Raw genomic sequence first — 17670 nt, forward strand, 5'->3', positions numbered from 1 at the left:
TTGTTCTCAACTGAAATCTGAGCTAATTTAATCAACAGTGAACATCCTCAATGAAAAGCAGTCTCTGGAAGAACGGTCCCCTTCTTCCTTTTCCACATACTTTTATTAATTAATTAATTTATTTATTATTTTTGGTACCGGGGATTGAACTCTGGTCCTTGTGCTTGTGCAGCAGGCAGCGAAACCACTGAGCTAAATCCCCAGCCCTTTCCACATAGTTTTAAATAGGGCAGCAGCATCAGTGTGAGTGTGTGGATTGAAAGCTGTCTGACTGCTGAGTATATGCATTTCCCTTTCCTGTGAAAAAGTGCTGTGACTACATTGCCAGTAAATTGGCAGCATACAATGACTTTAGAGCCTGACCTCACTGGGCTTCTCTTTCCTTGTGTAGAAAAAGCATAATAGTGGAACCTGTCACAGGGGTATTATGAGTAGTAAATTAGACAAATTGTTTTGGATATTACCTGGAATGTGGTAAACTGCTTTGATGATGGCCATTATCACAATTTACAGATTTACTCTTAAAAATTGGTAGACTGCAACAGAATATTGTTTGGCAACACAACAGCCATCTCACTTTTTGTCAGTGTATTGATTTGGTTTTGTCTCCTGATTCTACAGATATTCACTGTTTTATCATGATTGAGTTTTTAAATAATTACTTGGTACTAGTCTTTCCTTTAGTAGTTGTTTTTGGTTGAGCCCATGGGCCAGTTCTATACATTGACACACTAAGGATTTTTGGCATGCCTGGAAATGTCTCCACAAAGAAAGAGACATGAAATAGGTGGGTCTTCTTTTGCAAGATACTGGTCTTTGTGGACATACCTTCTGATTGCATATTTTGGCTCCATATACTGGCCAGGTGGAAAGCTGTAGAACTGGAGTGAATGATATGTGTGAATTACTACTGAAATCTCCAACTTAGGAGCTTCTGTTTGCAGGGCCATTATAAAGAGTATGAGATTTCTATTTGTCCATAAGCAAAGGCCACTAAACTGTAAAGGTAACATTCATTCACTATCTTAGTTTCTGTGAGTCAGGAGTCCCCTCTGCCACTTCCACTGCTACCCACTAGAGAGAGACAGCTCCACTAGTCCTTGTGTCTTCCCATGGCCATCTCAGAATTGCTAATTGCAAAGTGAAATTTTCAACTATCAGTGTGTACACTGATTTGTAAGGAACAAAACTTCGTTTTGAACATTTTTTATAAAAATAACAGGAAATCTATCTTTTTTCGAGTTAATTATAGAGTAAAAAATTTTTTAGAGACAGAAAAAAATATATACTCTTTTCTTGTTGTTGCTGAAACAAATACCCAACAAGTTAAAGGAGGAAAGTATTATTTCAGCTAACAGTTTGTAGTTTCAGTCCATAGTTGGCTGGCTCCAACTCAGGGCAGCAGAGCTGCAGGAGGCAGGAAGTAGCCTGGCTTCTCTCTTTCCCAAGCTAAAGCTTATTGGTGCCATCCACATCCAGGGTGAGGCTTCCATTATCCACACCAAGAACTATGTTAAACCAGTTTATCACACCCTTAATCCACATTCACACCCCCTATCCGGAAAGCCCCACCTATGAGTGCATGAGGCTTTGGGGGAATCTAGATTCACGCCATAGTATACTGATAGGACAGTCCATCTCAGGGTTTTACAGGAGTTTTAAATACCTACCTTGCAACTCAGCATTGGTCTACAGTTAAAATTAGGTAACTTGGGCTGGGGATTTAGCTCAGTGGTTCCGCTGCCTGCCTTGCAAGCGCAAGGACCCGAGTTCAATCCCCAGTACCAAAAAAAAAAAAAAAAAAAAGGTAATTTGAAGGAGTAGACACATCTGTAATCATTGTGGGAAATACCTGTATTCATTGATTTTTAAATTGTGAATGATGTCTAGAAAATAGAAACAATAAACGAAGCGGAAACCAGATCGGCATAATAAATGGGCACAGAATCATCAGTTAACTTTAGTGTTAAAGCAGAATGCCCCAAATGTGGACTTTCACAGCCTGGGAAGGATGGGGGAGAGGATGAGGAGAGGGCAACGCGTATGTTCAGGAGTAAAGTTAGAAGTAATTTCTAATGTTCCACAGCACCAGCCAAAGTGGTTGACAGTTGAAATTGTGTATTGGAAAATATCTAGGTGTGAGAGGGTTTTGCATGTTTCCAATAGAAAGAAGTAATAAATGTTTTGAGATCATAGATATTTCACATTGCTCTGATGAGTACACATACACATACTGTACCCCCACAAATATGTATAATTACATGCCAGTAAAATAGTATATATAAATATGAACAACATATAAGCAAAAGGTGTAATAAAATGAATTGTAAGGACAATTATTTTATGTTAATAAGTTATTTAGGTTTCCTAGGAACATGAAGTGTAGGAAATTGTTGGAAATCAGAAGGACAATGAGAGTGGCTTTCTAGAAACAATAATTTGAACGAGTGGTTATCTGCAATATTTTAAAACAGGTTGGTAGTAACACCAGACAATATAAATACGTCAGTGGAAATGAATAGGCAATAGAGAAAATCGGGATGTGTATAAAAATGTTTCTTGCAACACTTGTTATTGATAAGCAGTAGAGAAATAATCACAATTAATTTTAAAAGCAAACCATTATGAAAGTATGTCATATAGTTGATGCAAAATAAATTCCACATACTGTAAGTAGTTTCTGAAGGAAAGTAACTAGAATCAACCCATATCCATTTCCAAAATTTTAGTTTAGAGATACATGTCAAAAGGAAGCAGCGCATGTATTAGGGTTTAGATCGAAATGCTCCCCAGTCGTTTCGTATGTTCAGAGGTGGAGCTTTGGAGAGGTGAGGGGATCAGGATGGCACTCACCTCAATCATGGGTGGTGAGTTTATAGTTGAATAAGACAAACTTCTTTAGATTTTTACTAGTGTTCATGCACCTTTCCACCTTCACGTTGTACAGAAAATATTTAAAAGAGGCAATGACCTGTTAACGTTTTTAGGATGCCTGGCAAGTGAAGTATTTCCTTTTATTAAAAAAAGTATGAAAAGCGTGTGGGGGCATGGGGCAGCCCGTCACCAGCTGCGGTGCTGGGGCGCTGCATGCCTCAGGCGGCCGTCTCTGTGCGGCCCCTGGCGCTGCACCTGGTGCCCAAGGCACGCGGCTCCAGGAACCCCTCCGCTGGGCAGCTGCAGACTCTGACTCCACCGCTGCGGGGTCTGCCGGCCCAGGACACCCAGGAGGAGAAGCCACAACCTCTGCCGCCTAAAGAAAACCCCTGGACCAAAAAGCCATCGCAGCACCTGCCCCCCCTGCTCGCTGCGACGGAGCTGTCACCGACCCCGCCCGACACCCTGGAGGCAGAGCTCAGTGCCCCAAAACCCATAAAAGCAGGAATACTCGGGACAAACCCAACAAGGCTAGCGATTTCAGCAATATGGCTCTTTGGCCAATACCAGGTGAATTAGTGAACACTGGATTTCAGAGTGTCCTAAGCCAAGGATGTAAGAAGCCACAAATTGGAAAAGAAAAAGAAAAGATTGAAAAGAGAAGTAACAGTGAGAGCAAAGAAGACCAGGAAACAAAATTCAATGGTCCTGGTGAAAACGTGAGTGAGGATGAGGCTCAATCAAGAAATCAGCGAAAGAGAACTAATAAGCACAAGTGGGTACCGCTCCACTTAGATGATCTCAGGCCAGACAGCCAAGAAAGACCTGGATCCCGGAATAACTCAAGGTGTCAAGCTGAAGCAAATAAGCACATAATAATAGGAGAAATGATACACGAAGTAGGAGGCGAGATAGAGAAAAAAGATGATGAAGATGAAGTCTCCAGTGTGAGAAGTGAGGGTGGCACTATCCGAGGTTCCTTTAGAGGCCGAGGATGGGGAAGAGGAAATCCTCGACTGAAGTTTGAGTATACATATGGATATGGAGAACACAGTGAAAGGACTGGTCAGCCATCTCAAAGGGAATTTAATGCCAGTATGATGTACTACTATGATGATGGGACAGGCGTACAGGTGTATCCTGTGGAGGAAACATTGCTTAAAGAATATGTTAAATGCCAAATTGAATATTCAGTATACAAAATTTGGAACGAGACTTCTTCAGAGAACGATGGATGAACAAGGTTTCTTGCCTATTTCTCTGCTGGTTTTCACCATGTTCAGGCTCTCACCACAAACCTTAATCTCATCTTAGAGGCACTGAAGGATAGCACAGAAGTTGAAATTGTGGATGAGAAAATGAGGAAAAGGGTAGAAGCACAAAAATGGCCAATCCCAGGCCCTCCACGAATTGTGCCACAAACAGATTTGTCTCAACTGATTGATTGTCCAGAGTTCGTACCAGGCCAAGCATTTTGCTCACAGTCAGTCAGGGTGGTGATCTACTGATGCTCTTGGATGTCATTTGATCGGATATGCAGTGGAACAGGTGACTCACTGAAATGCCATTGTAAATATTGGAACAAATCGTGCTGTGGAAATGAAAGCAACTGGACTGTCTCCTGTACAACAGTGTCTGCTCCCAACCCTCTGTGTTGGAGACTGGGCCAACACTACAATGGAGATAACCACCTTTTCGATGATGATGTGAGACAGACCCGAGGACTGCTGTTATCATAGGAGCTGTCCATTTTTATGTAATTGGCCTGGACTGCATGGGCTACTTTTCTTCATGGTGGGAAAGTTAATTATGATCATTGTGGAAATACTACAAGATTCTTTTGTTTCCAGGTGTATGTACTTATGTCCAGATCAATAAAAAACAGGAAAAGAGAGGACTGAGAAGCATTTCCCAAATTGTTAGGTCTTTTGGTATTTGATTTCAGTATAGCGTATGTTACATAATACACATTGTCATGGTGTTTCATGTGGACTATAGGATTTATTGATATGCACAACTAAGGGCAAAGAAATTTAAGAAATGAACAAGGGAATTTTTTACTTTGCTGTTGGAAATGTATTTTTGATACATCAATATGAGAGACCTGCCCATTGATAAAACATTAATGATGGACAGTCTCACAGATATTTTTATCTCATGTTACCATCTCATATTGTTTTTGTCCACTCTCTGCTTCTAATCCCAATAAGAAACTTGCACAAGTGTTTTAAAAGTTGAAGAAAAGTGATACTGTTTTAGTTTAGTTTTTAGCTTTTTTAAAAGATAGTGGCTGATTGTATAAATTAGAATTATTTTTTGTATAAACATGGGGTCCAACATGACATTTTTAACCATCATATGAACAATCATTGGTAAGTTGGATACCATAGAAAATATTTTTTTCCACAGGCTAGTTAAGTCAGTCAAGTTGGTGATGCCTGTCCATTAACCATATATGTCTTATTAATAAAATTACAATAAAATTAAAAAGTATGAAAAGGTATACACTCTACTAAAGTAGAGGAAAAACTTAAAAGACAAGTCCTAAGAAAATGTTTTTGAAATATGAAAAGTCCCTTTAATGTAAGAAATACCAATATAAGCTGGGCATGTTGACACACACCTGTAATTGCAGCACTCTGGGAAGCAGAGGCAGGAGGAGCATATATTCAAGCCTGCTGACCTGGACAACTAAGTGACTTAACAAGATCCTGTTTCAAAAATAAAAGGGCTGGGCATCTTGCTTAGTGGAAAGCAACTGGGTTCAATGCCCAGGACTAGAAAGAACAGAGACAAAACCAAAAAAAAAACAAAACATGTAATCAGTGAGATACCATTTGCACTCATCAAATCAGCCCATTTTTTAAAAAAGTAAATATGAAGGAAATTGTTATGTACAAGTAGAGCATGTCCATGAAAGTGTACGTAATACTGTATACAGCTAGTGAACATGACTTTTTAAGTCTTTAAGATATAGGTAGCCTTGAGTCCAGCCATTTAGCTTCTGTGAATTCATCTTTCCTCTCTATAGGAGGAATCAGGTTACAGAGGGGTGAGTGACTTTCCAGGAGCCCTGCAAGAGAAGCCAGCTGCTCCGGCCAGCTAGAAAATCTCAGCTGCTTTCACCCCAAACTCCAACACCACTACTGACCATTTCCCCATTCTCTGAGCTCTTGATGACTGTCCAGGTACCCTGCCAAGCCCATCAGAATAGAGCAGTGTGTTGGACAGTATGTTTGAGAAGCTCCTGCCTGTCCCACCCCTTCCAAAATCTCTGCCCCACAGCTAGATTGGAGGCCATGCCTAACACTTCACCTCCTCCCATGAGTCCTCCAAGGGAGTTCTTTTGACAAAGCCTCTGCTCTGCCATTTAGAATGTGGTCTCTACCATGGTGTCAACTGTGAATGGCAAGGCAAGGAATTCCCTGGGAAATGGAATCTGAGATCTGATCAGTTAGGATCCACTGTTGAATACATGAGTCCTCAAGGTAGTTCTAATATCCATCTGGAGATAATGTTGCTGCCAACTGGCCACTGAAGTAGGAATCTAAAGGCCCATCAGTGTGTGCAAAGGGGTGGAGAGGGAGTATGACAGCACACCTGTAAATCAGTCCCAGGTGCACCCACTGGCACATAAGCTGAGAGCTGAGCTTCCCTTTGACCACCTGTCCCAATGGGATTTCTGCTATAGTCAGGGTATCCCGTCTGTCAGAGGTTTAGTGAAAACTGAACAGAAACAGGTTTTGATTTCCTACATTCTGGGGCTAAGTTGTTGGAACATGGAAGCCTTACCACATCCACCCAACAGCATGAGGGAGCTACATACCAGCGGGAGAGACCAGCATGGCAGCCAGAGACCTGCCAATTCTGCCAGCTCACTAGACCTTCGTGGAGAATGCAGCAACAACCCATAAGCAGAGCCTCATGTGCCCTCAAGCCTCCAACCTAACCAAGGACAAATAGACCCACCATCCTATGATTGCAAAAGATTAACTGGAATTTCTCAAACTTTAAATGAGAAATTTAAAAAAGAAATCTGGCCCAGTACTTCTTTCAAATTCACCCCTTTCCCTTCCAAACACTTTTGCCCTAGACCCCAGCCTCCAATTTACATTAATGAGCAGATTCTTGCTCTCTGAAGTGTCCTTGGCACACAACTTTGAATTTTTAAAACCTTTTCCTGTGAGAAGGGAAACAGCAAGGAGGAATTGAAAAATAATAGGAGGTGTGTGAGTTTAAATTCCTTTAAGAACCCAAAGGATGCAAACTGCCTGGAAGATTGTTTCTAACTAGATTCATATAAAACCTGTGGGAGCCAAAGGACTGGGATGGGAGTTTTCATTTGATCCTCTGGGTTCCCTCCCCACTGAAACTCAGCAGCTGTTTTGACAGTTAAGCTTTTGGCTGGACACAGTTCTGTTGCTGTCTAGTCATCACTTGAAAGTCTCTGCTAACAACTGTGTCTGGCAGTTAAGTAACCTTAGTTCTGAGTCAGAAAACCTGGCCTAAGATCGTAGAGAGGCTTAGGGATACCACCTACAAAGTGACTTCTATCCTCAATGTCCCTGGCTTCCCAACCCCTCCCAGGGTCATGTAGGGGGCAGAGGGCAGACCTGGCCTTTGTGTTGTGAGTTGGGATGGGTGTACTGACAGGGAGTAAGTCAGGCAGAACTGAGAGCTGGTGTGCTGAGCATGAGCCTTTCAGATGCTGGCTCCAAGCCCCATCCTCCCTTCCCCATTGCAGAGAGTCTAAAGTTCCATTCACAGCATTATCTGACTCTTCTTGCAAGAGAAATCCCAAGACCATGTCTCTCCCATAGGAATCATAAAATATATGAGCTCCAGGGTTCCACCATTCTCTTCTCTGCCGAAGTCCTCATATCCATCACTCATTTATAGCCATTCCTCTGTTCTGAAAGTCCACTCACTATATAAATGATCCTCTGCTATGTCTTATGAGATCTAAAATGACTGTCTGCTTTCCCACATAGAACTGGAGCCCAGCAACTGTTGTCTGCTTTGTTCACTGGATTATGCCATGTATCTCAAAAAGTTACCAGACAAATTAAGTGCTATATAGAGATAGGTTGAATGCATGAAACACAAACATAACCTTCCCTGATGCCTGAGAGGGATTGGGGCTTCCCTTCAACCTGAGGATCCCTTGTGTAATCTGTATCAAGGAAAACACTGGATGTGCTTTGAAAATTGGAAATTGTCTGCTTTTTACATTTTTCTAAACATAGATGAACATGGGCTATGAGGCATGAAGCAACAAACTTCTTTAATACAAGAACAGAGAAAATAAATATGAAAAACAACAGACTGCCCTGGACCCTTTCTACAGAGCCAGGCCCTAGGTACCTGCTTGCCATGTCTTGTGCCACTTTATTTCTACAAAAAATTTGTGATTTTTTTTTTTCCACCCTGCTTTTCAGAGCAGTACATTGAGGCCCAGAGAGCTATGATGCAATTTCTAAAACATGGTATGTGGCAGTGTCAATACTGTGCTTTGGAGAGGACAGACACCCGCTGAAGAGCTTGTCCAGGGAATATGGGACAATGTCAAAGTCCCACTCTGAAAGCAGGAAGGTGGTGAAGTCTACCTGGAATGGGTCTATGTGAGATGGATGGTACCCGGAACCTCACCAACTTCTCCCTTGTGCCTGGCTGAAGAGTCCACATCATTCAGGTCTCCTCTAGGTTCAGCGTGGATTCATTTTCACAATGGAAAGAACAAGGAGGGACACCATGAACCACCAGAGGACTGAGATCTGGAGTTCAGACAAGGAAGACTCAACTCTTATGTTTGTGTGTGTGGAGGGCATGAGTGTCTATGGTGAAAAGGATTTGGACCTTTCAGCAAATTCAATGTGAGGGCCAGAGAATGATAAACAATTAGTATCTTCAAGATATCTTTAGGGCATTTTTGTTACCTGTGGAGAAGCAAAACCTGGCTTTATCAATAACCCACGTGAAGAACATTATCCCACCGAATCCTCAAAAACATTCCCATTGTAAAGATGAGAAAACAAATATTTCTGGATGTCAAAAGACTGCTTAGTAGCACACATGTCAGAAGTGAGAATTGTACATAGCTAGTACTGAATGAACTTTGTCCTGTGCTACTTGATGTGTGGTCTGCTTTTGATGCAGACCAAAAGGGTCTGGGAAAATCTCCTTTCCTTCCACAATGAAGAGAGTGGATAGGACAAGACCCTAGGACCCTTTTTGACTGAAGCAACACAGCTGTTTTCCCTGACATAGTGTTAAGGGGAGTCTTAAAAAGCAGTTACTAGAACCCCATTTCCCTCAAAGATACAAATGTTGGGAGATTCCACCATGGCCTCAGAAGAAATCATTGTGGCAAATAGCTAGATATATAGCCTCCAGGGCCAGGGATTTAGCTCAGTGGTTCCTGAGTTCAATCCCCAGTACCAAAAAAAAAAAAAAAGAAAATATGTTTCAGTTGTGAAAGCCATCACCTGTGTCACTGTATTATGATAGATAGCCTTGGAAAAGTGATACTACCTATTAGGATACACATAGACTGCTGTCTGCCACAGGGCTGAGATGAAATGGAGTTGAGTCCCTCTCAGTCTGCCAGTAGAAGAAGGATGAGCTCCTACAAGAATTTACCTATCTTATTGGAATATTATGCAGCTATGCGAGGGCACAGCTGCTGACCTGGTGGGGCTACAGTGACAAGGTCTTGAGATGACACTGCTGACAAATGTGTAGAGTAGCTTAACCATTTTTGTGTGTATGTAGTTCTCAGTCTTTGTGTAACCTCCCTGCTGAGAGCTTAAATCTGCAGAAGGACGTTTGGGTTTACTGCTACCTGGGATACCTGAAGCAGTTAGTTAAAAGTGGTAGCACTAAGTCCAGATACTGATGCCTTAGTATAAATTGAAATGATACAGAAAATGTTTTCTCTGATATTTCTACAAATACATGATAATAGAAATTTATACCTATTCAAGTTGCTAAGGGGAATAATGAAAGATTCTTTATTTTAATGTTCTGGTAAAATTCCCTGTTTTGCTGGAGTATTAGTTTGGTCTTTGAAGCATTGATAGCCACAGAATGGATGCACAAAAGAGTTTCTTTTTCTTTTATATTTTTTGGTACCAGGGATTGAACTCAGGTCCTTGGAAAGAGTTTCTGAACTTTGTTTCTTCTCTCATTTCTTTCTAGTTCAGATGTACCTACATTAACAAATAAAAAGATATCTCATCACCAGTAGATACAGATTTCATGTAGGTATTTAATAGTGATAGTCAAGAATAGTGTTCATATCAGGGGTATTAGAGGTGAACTGATCTCTGACTGAATCATTTAGATGTAGATATACATGAGATATGTTTTACACCCAAATTTTAAAATTAGAGTTGTAACAAAGAATGGAAGCTGGGCTGAAGCTGGGAGTGTATTTTGTGATGATTTACACAACACTTCCTCATAGGAGTGGAGATGGACATGTACATCTATGCCTTAGGATGCCTGGAGCTCTTAACAATTTGCTGCCACCATTCCTTTTATTCATACTTCTTGGTAGGAACATTCTAGATCATTTTGGAAGAACACCTCTACCCTCAACTCAAGACCTCAAATTTGTAGTTTCAGGGGTGGGATTCTGTTTGGTTTAAACCAAGTAAGGGCAGTTGTTTCCATGGTTACACAGTTTGGTTATAAAGAAATCATTTTAAAAAGTCCAATGAGAAGAAACATGAAGAATTTCATATGAAATGATGGAAATGATAATCTTCTAGTATTGGGAAAAAGAGCTTAGAACTGCTATAGGCAAAGGGTAGCCTGGAATTGTTAAGAGGGGCATATCTAAGACCCCAGGAGTGGAGTTCAGTCTGAGGAAGGAAAACAAAGTGGTGAATTCTAGAAGTTTTTTAAAATCTTAGTTCAAATTGGTTCCTGAAGTTGAACATATGACATGAACAAAGTAGTTTTTGTGGCTTAAGACTTTCACATTTATTTAATTTTTTTTTTTTTTTTTTTGGTACTGAGGATTGAACTCGGGTCCTTGAGCTTTCAAGGCAGGCAGTGGAACCACTGAGCTAAATCCCCAGCCCCTATTTAATATTTTTGACCTGAAATATTATTGAACGATATGGGCCCCATATTTAGAGAAAATATGGGGAGGGAGACATGATAAAAATCACTTTAAAGTTTATTCCATTTGAAAAGAATGCATATGCTGCTGTTGGGACAGGAGAGACCAATATTCCCTCGGCCTATGAGGAAGAAAAGAGGTAAGCTAAAGGGCTCCATAAGCACTACTATGAAGGTCCATATGGCTGCAGAGAGAGACTGAGGCAACAGATGGAAACAGGTATGAATGGCTAAAGACTTTTGCCATGGAGATGACCAGGCTCTGTGAAGAACAGCAAGCATTGTCAGTGGCTTGAGATCAGCAAAGCAGCACAGGTCTTGGTGCAGAGACTGCAGCTTGGAGACTGAGAGGAAGACACACTTGGGGAGCTCTTGGAGGGAAGTTACCACAGGTACAGTCAGTGTATAGGCATCCTGGAAGGGATGCAAATGAAAACCTAACAGGAATAAGCATTTATATTTGTTGGCTGAGATGAGCCTTGGACAGTGCTATGTTGAACACAATCATTCAGGTTCTCCCAACAGTCTGTGGTGCATGGTTTTTCAGACTTGAAGGCTCTTGGTTTTCCTGAAAAAGGAAGATAGTGCATCCTCAGTACTGAATATGTCATTTATCAGTGGATGCCACAGATACTATTTGAAGACTTAAAATTTGTAAGTGTATAAAGGGATTAGATGTTCATTTTTACCCTCTGGATCTGCAGTGGTGGCACTGGACTGCCAGTTAAAAACCTGAGTTTTATGTGTGGTTCTTCCTTGATTATCCCATCATCTGGACTTTAGGTTTTCCTTTGCCACTAATTAGAGATACTTGGAAAATTTCCAAATGTATACTTTATTCCTCTTCAAAATTTAATTAAATTAAGCTAGTAGGTCACAGCAGTGGGCTTTTGTGATGACTAAATCGAGTAGTATATCCAGATCCTTCAGAATGGTGCCCAGAACACAGGAAACGAAAGATCTCAAATGAGACTACATGTCAACCCACACATCTGACTTGGGGTAAGAAAACAATAATGTGAACATTGCTTATTACTAGACTTCTTGGTGGTGAAAAAAATCCTTGAATTAAAAATAAATTAAAAAAAAGAAAAATCCTCAAATTTGTGATTCTCCTGCACATTTGCCATATAGCTGGAATTACAGTCTACAGGTGGCACCACCACTTCAGGCTCTTTTTAACTCATTTTATAATTTGTAATCTAGCAATTTAGAGCTTTTCATAGCTCCCATTACACTTTCTCAGCATATTACTTTTGCTCAGACTACCCTTTGTGCCTGGCATGTCCTTTCTCCATTCCACCTCCACCCTTTTCTGTAGTTAAGTGTACATATACTTCATCTCCATTCTGGTGCAAATTCAGAATGCCTACCAATTAACTACCCTAATATTCTAAATTAGGGGTCACACCCTACTGCTCATATAACAATATCATATCACCATCAGGGTGTCTCCTCATACTTTAAAAAGTATTATGGGTTCATATTTCCCACAAATGCATTCTTTGTGATCTGGAGCTGCTCATGAATCTTTGTAAACCTGAGACCCAGCACGGTTTCTGCAGTGCCAATTTAGTTAATTCTTTATCGCCGTCTCCCAAAAACATTTCTCAGGAGAAAACTTTCTTTGACTCATTTTGCCAGAACTTTTTGAATTTGGCAATGGTCAAATCCTGTAAGATATACATATTTTTTGCTACTTGTAAGAATTAAAGGCTTTGAGGCTCAAAGTTGGGGTTGAAAGATTAAGTGACACATAAAATAGGTGGGAGGGTACACTATTTTCTCCATATCATATGATAATCCAAGCCTTTTTAAAATACTGGAATGTCAAAACATACTAACAGTTTGAGCTGGAGATGTAGCTCCTTGCCTAACATACACGAGGCTCTGAGATCTAATCTCCAGAAATGCAAAACAAACTAATATTAGTCATTATGTAATGGTATTTTTATTAAATCCTAATTGCAGTACTTCTACTAGTAGTATATATGATTCATGATGCAGAAAAATAAAGTGAATTTCTATTCTGAATGGGGCAGTGTTCTTTAGTTAGTCATGTTAGTCATGTCCCTGGAAATATTCAGAGAATGAACAACTTGGACTTCCCATTTTCATCCCAAACTATAGTCATGAGTTCTTGTGCCAAAGTAAGATTTCAATTCCATCCTTGTAAGAGCTCCGTAATGCACATCTACACTCCTCAGTTACTTGATAATTGGTACTATCAAACTTATTCTAGTTAAGAGTCTCAGAGAGGAAATAAACTACTTCATCTACACTGTAATTCCCCAAGCCTGTCCTACTTACTTAATGCACCCCTAGCATTTACCTAGGGTGTATCTTCTTTAATTAAAAATACAATACTCAAGCCCAATGCTCCAGAGATATTACTAATGGCATAACTTTTAATTATTAAGGGACATTCTACAGCCAGGCATGGTGGCACATGCCTGTAATTCCAGCACTCGGGAGGCAGAGGGAGGATTGCTGTGAGTTTGAGGCCAAACTGGGCTACATAGTGAGTTCAAGTCCAGTCTAAACTGTACAATGAGTCTGTGTCTCAGAAAAAAATTTACAAAACATGTGACACTGCATCCATGACTTTTGCTAATATGTTGCAGTAGAGGGCCTTTTTCTTGTGATTTATTCATCTTTCACCATTGCTTAACCTCATCTGATTACTATTTTATTCATGTACCTTTGGGAATGTATTGCTGCTGAATGAAAGACAGTGTCAAAAGAAACAGGATTCTACTCCTACATCACCTGGAACCTTCATTGAAAATCAGAACACATAGGGAGGGGTGGAGGGAGTGAAGGGAGCACAGGGAATGGGGAAAAAAGAAGAACCAAGATACATCACTTGCAGGTACAAGCACCCAATGATAAATGTAAATGTATTGTGTACCTAAAATGTACCAATGAAAGAATTTAAGCAAAAAAGAAAAATCAGAACACAGCCCGGTGTGGTGGTGCATGCCTGTAATCCCAGCACTCAGGAGGCTCAGGCAGGAGGATCACCAGAAATTCGAGGCCTGCATAACAGTGAGCTCAAAGCCAACATGAACTACATAGCAAGAGCCTCTCTCAAAAGACAAAGAAAAAAATCAGAATGCTGATTCTTATAAATTATATGAAACCAAAGTTGGATAGGCCCTGGTATCACCTTAAAAGCATCTCCTCCTATGTTGAATGTCCTAAGACATTCCTATGTTGGAATGTCTTCTAAAACTTCAGCTGGCACCTGCATGTCACCAGAAGAAACATTTTTTATCGTGTTTTATATTTTTCTGTACATATATTAATCGCTTAATGTATATTTTATATTAGCTTTACATTTAAACTTTAAACCTTTCCCAGGTCTGCATGGCTTTTCTTTCTCCTTATCTTTTATTTAATTGATCTGAACATTTAACAATGTCACCAGTTGGACTTAACACATGTGCCTTTGAATTTGAGCTCTGTTACTTCCTAGGAAACTTAATGTCTCTAAGCTTCACTTTCTCCTTTGTAAAGTGAGGGTATAATAATGCAGGGTCATTGTAGTAAGGTGATAATATGCATCCACATGAATTTCAACCTTTTTCCTTTTTTTGTTTTGTTTTGTTTTTTGGTACCAGGGATTGAACTCCGGTCCTTGTGTTTGCGAGGCAGGCGGCAGAACCACTGAGCTAAATCCCCAGTCCAACCTTTTTCCTTTTTTAAGAAATTGAGTATCCAGAAGGACCCTGTCCCTGATGTCAAGCTCAGGGTTCACCAAAAAAAGGAAGATAGCAAGTATTGATCCATACAATATTTTCACTAGAGCTATACACAGTGTATGCCCATGTGTCTTTGAGTGTGTGTGTGATGGTTCATCAGACTTTTTCTAATTATCTAAACAGAGTCATAACACTTCAAAAATTCTACCTAGGGCTGGGGATTTAGCTCAATGGCGCCATGCCTGCCTTGCAAGGGCAAGGTCCTGACTTCTATCTCTGGTACCACCCCCTAAAAAATTCTACCTAAATGTATGAATAATAAACCTCAGAAATGACAGATAATAAAAAGAAAATAATGTTCCACCCTAAGCACCATTGACATATTATTGTATGTAATTTGACTTTTTTGGTGTGTGCTAATTTATATGGGTGTGTTACACCTATATCTATTCATTATACATCTGTAAGTAAAGAGGTTCACATTAAATACTGCATTTTGTGATCTTTTTTCCTTCAATAATGGACTGATTTCCATTCAGTATTTATGTTTGCAGCTTCTCCGTATCTCATGTTCTAGTCAAGTTAAAAAACCAAAAAACTTACTTGTTCTGATTTGTATATTAATTCTATAAAGACCCAAGTATATGGGTCATCCAGGGATCATATTCTTCAATACTGTTCTCAGTGACTGGACATTGTGAAATTCATCCTTACTGTTTATGTAGAAACAGTACTAAATTTTTTCTAAGGATGCTTTCTTTTTCACTCATCACATACACAAAATTCAGCTAAATAAAAAATATAAAATGTCTTACATATAAAAAGATAAAATTATTTTAATGTCAGTTGCTACAAATATAATTTTAATGTGATTCTATCAAAAAATTCAATCGATTCAATTTTTCTTCAGAGGCAGAGATGTTAATTCCTGTCTTACTTTGTCTTCTTTTACTACTGCATACTACAGTCTGGAAATTTGTAATAACTAAAGATGTGTTCAGCCCAGGGTTCTAGAAGGGCAAGGTCAAGGGGCCTCAGCTGGTGAAGGCCCTTTGCAGGTGAAGACACTGAGAGTCCTCAGGTTGAGCAGAGTAGATAGAGGTGCATGCAAAGACTGAGCCAAACTGGCTTTTTAGAGATCCACTCTCCTCATGGCCCATGACCACTGGTCTTTGACTGGATTAATCTGTTCATGACCTAATCACATCCTAAAGTTTCTCCTGACACTAATATTTCACAAAGGACATTAAATTTAATACTAGTTTTTATGTGAAAATTAAAACTATAGCAATTCATTTATAAAAATAAAACAGTGGGGCTGGGGATTTGGCTCAGTGTTGCCACGCAAGGTCCTGAGTTTGATTCCTGGGGTTGGGGGGTAACTAGTGAAATTCAGAAAATAATGTTAGCATGCTCTGGCTACCTCTAAAAGATACTAGAAAATCTTGAGCCTAAGATTAAGATTATGACATTGGTGATGCACAATTAGATAAACTAATGTAAAAAAATAAAGCCTAGAAATTGATCCATGTTTAAAAATAAATGAAATATGGTGGATTGTTTACTTTATTACATTGTATATAAAGCAGTGTGGGAAATCATAAAGGCTGTGTTTTCAGATGGTGTTTTGTTTTGTTTGGTACCAGGATGGAACTTGGGTCCTTGCTCTTACGAGGCAGGTGGCGGAACCACTGAGCTAAATCCCTGGCCCTGTTTTTTTTTTGTACGGGGGATCAGTGTTGCACCCAGTGAGAGAACGAACCAGAGACTGATATTAAATCCACACAGGAGTTTATTACCGGCCGGGACCCGAGCCCAGCATCGGACTCGAGCCTTGACTGGGGGTTGACAAACATGTTTTATACACCTTTGAGGCCAGCAGTTTCTAGGGCCCCCTATGGGATAGAACTAGCAAAGCAAGCGAAAGATACAGAAGTGGAACGTCCTGCTGTTAGAACATTTGTAAAACAATAGTTGATTAATTGTTGTTTCTAAGAGACTCTCTAAGGGGAGGAGGTTTCTAAGCTTCCTCCTTCTGACTTCATCTAAAGGACAGGCAGGTGGATCAAGCAGCAATATGGAGTCTGTCTTGCTAACTAGGGTCCTTCAGTCAGGACCTTGCACTTGCAAGGTAGGCACAGTGCCAACTGAGCTAAAACTCCTGGCCCCAGATGGTGTTTTAAAATTAATTAATTTTGGAAATTGATATAAACAAGGGAAAAGTTAAAACTAGATTTGTACTGCTGTTATATAACTGAAAAAAAAATACTGAGAAGGGCCGGCGATTTAGTTAGTGGTGCCACTGCCTGCCTTGCAAGTGCAAGGTCTCAAGTTCAATCCCAAGAAAAAAAAATACTGAGAGATCTAAATGTTTAGAAACAAAGTCACAATATCTCCAGGGAAAAAAAGGGCACTAAGGAAACATCTTCTCAACTGTAACTCAAAATGCAAAATTTAAAAATTAGACACATAAGGCTGGGCAAGGTGGTGCATGCCTGTAATCCCAGCACTCAGGAGGCTGAGACAGGAGGATTGCCACAAGTTCGAGGTCAGCCTGGGATATATACTGAGCCCAAGGTCAGCCTGAATTATATAGCTAGACCCTATCTCAAAAAAAAAGTTAAACACTTACAATTAACTAAAAATTAAGTTTTGTACAGGAAAAAGAGTAAGAGCAAAGTCCAAAGAAAACTATCTGTATCACAGAAATGGCAAATGTCCCCAATGTGTGGATAAGCTCCTAAAAATAAAGAAAGCATGGCCTGGACTTCAGACCCCTAGCAGATCTGAGGACTGGTTGTGCACACTGGTCCATACCTGTGTTCAGGTCCTGAGCCAAGGATTCTGGGTTTCAGGTCTAGTACAATGAAGAGGACTTCGTCTATCACTGCCCTTGGGGAGCAAGTGGAAGATTCTGAGTATCATAGCCTTGATGTGGGGGAAGAGGGAACATGGAGACTTCTGG

The 17670-nt window shown here is 40.2% G+C and overlaps 1 pseudogene across 1 annotated transcript; it reads left to right on the forward strand.

The window, feature by feature from the left end:
- The first annotated feature begins 164 nt into the window (after window positions 1–164).
- Window positions 165–4768, forward strand: LOC101723859 (la-related protein 1B pseudogene; annotated as a pseudogene). Its single transcript, XR_015451229.1, has one exon. The product of XR_015451229.1 is annotated as a la-related protein 1B pseudogene (transcript).
- The last annotated feature ends 12902 nt before the right edge of the window (window positions 4769–17670 follow it).

The sequence above is a fragment of the Heterocephalus glaber genome, unplaced genomic scaffold, assembly GCF_053883595.1.
Source record: "Heterocephalus glaber isolate CG9 unplaced genomic scaffold, H.glaber_assembly_v1.0 deba00001272, whole genome shotgun sequence".
Lineage (NCBI taxonomy): Eukaryota > Metazoa > Chordata > Mammalia > Rodentia > Bathyergidae > Heterocephalus > Heterocephalus glaber.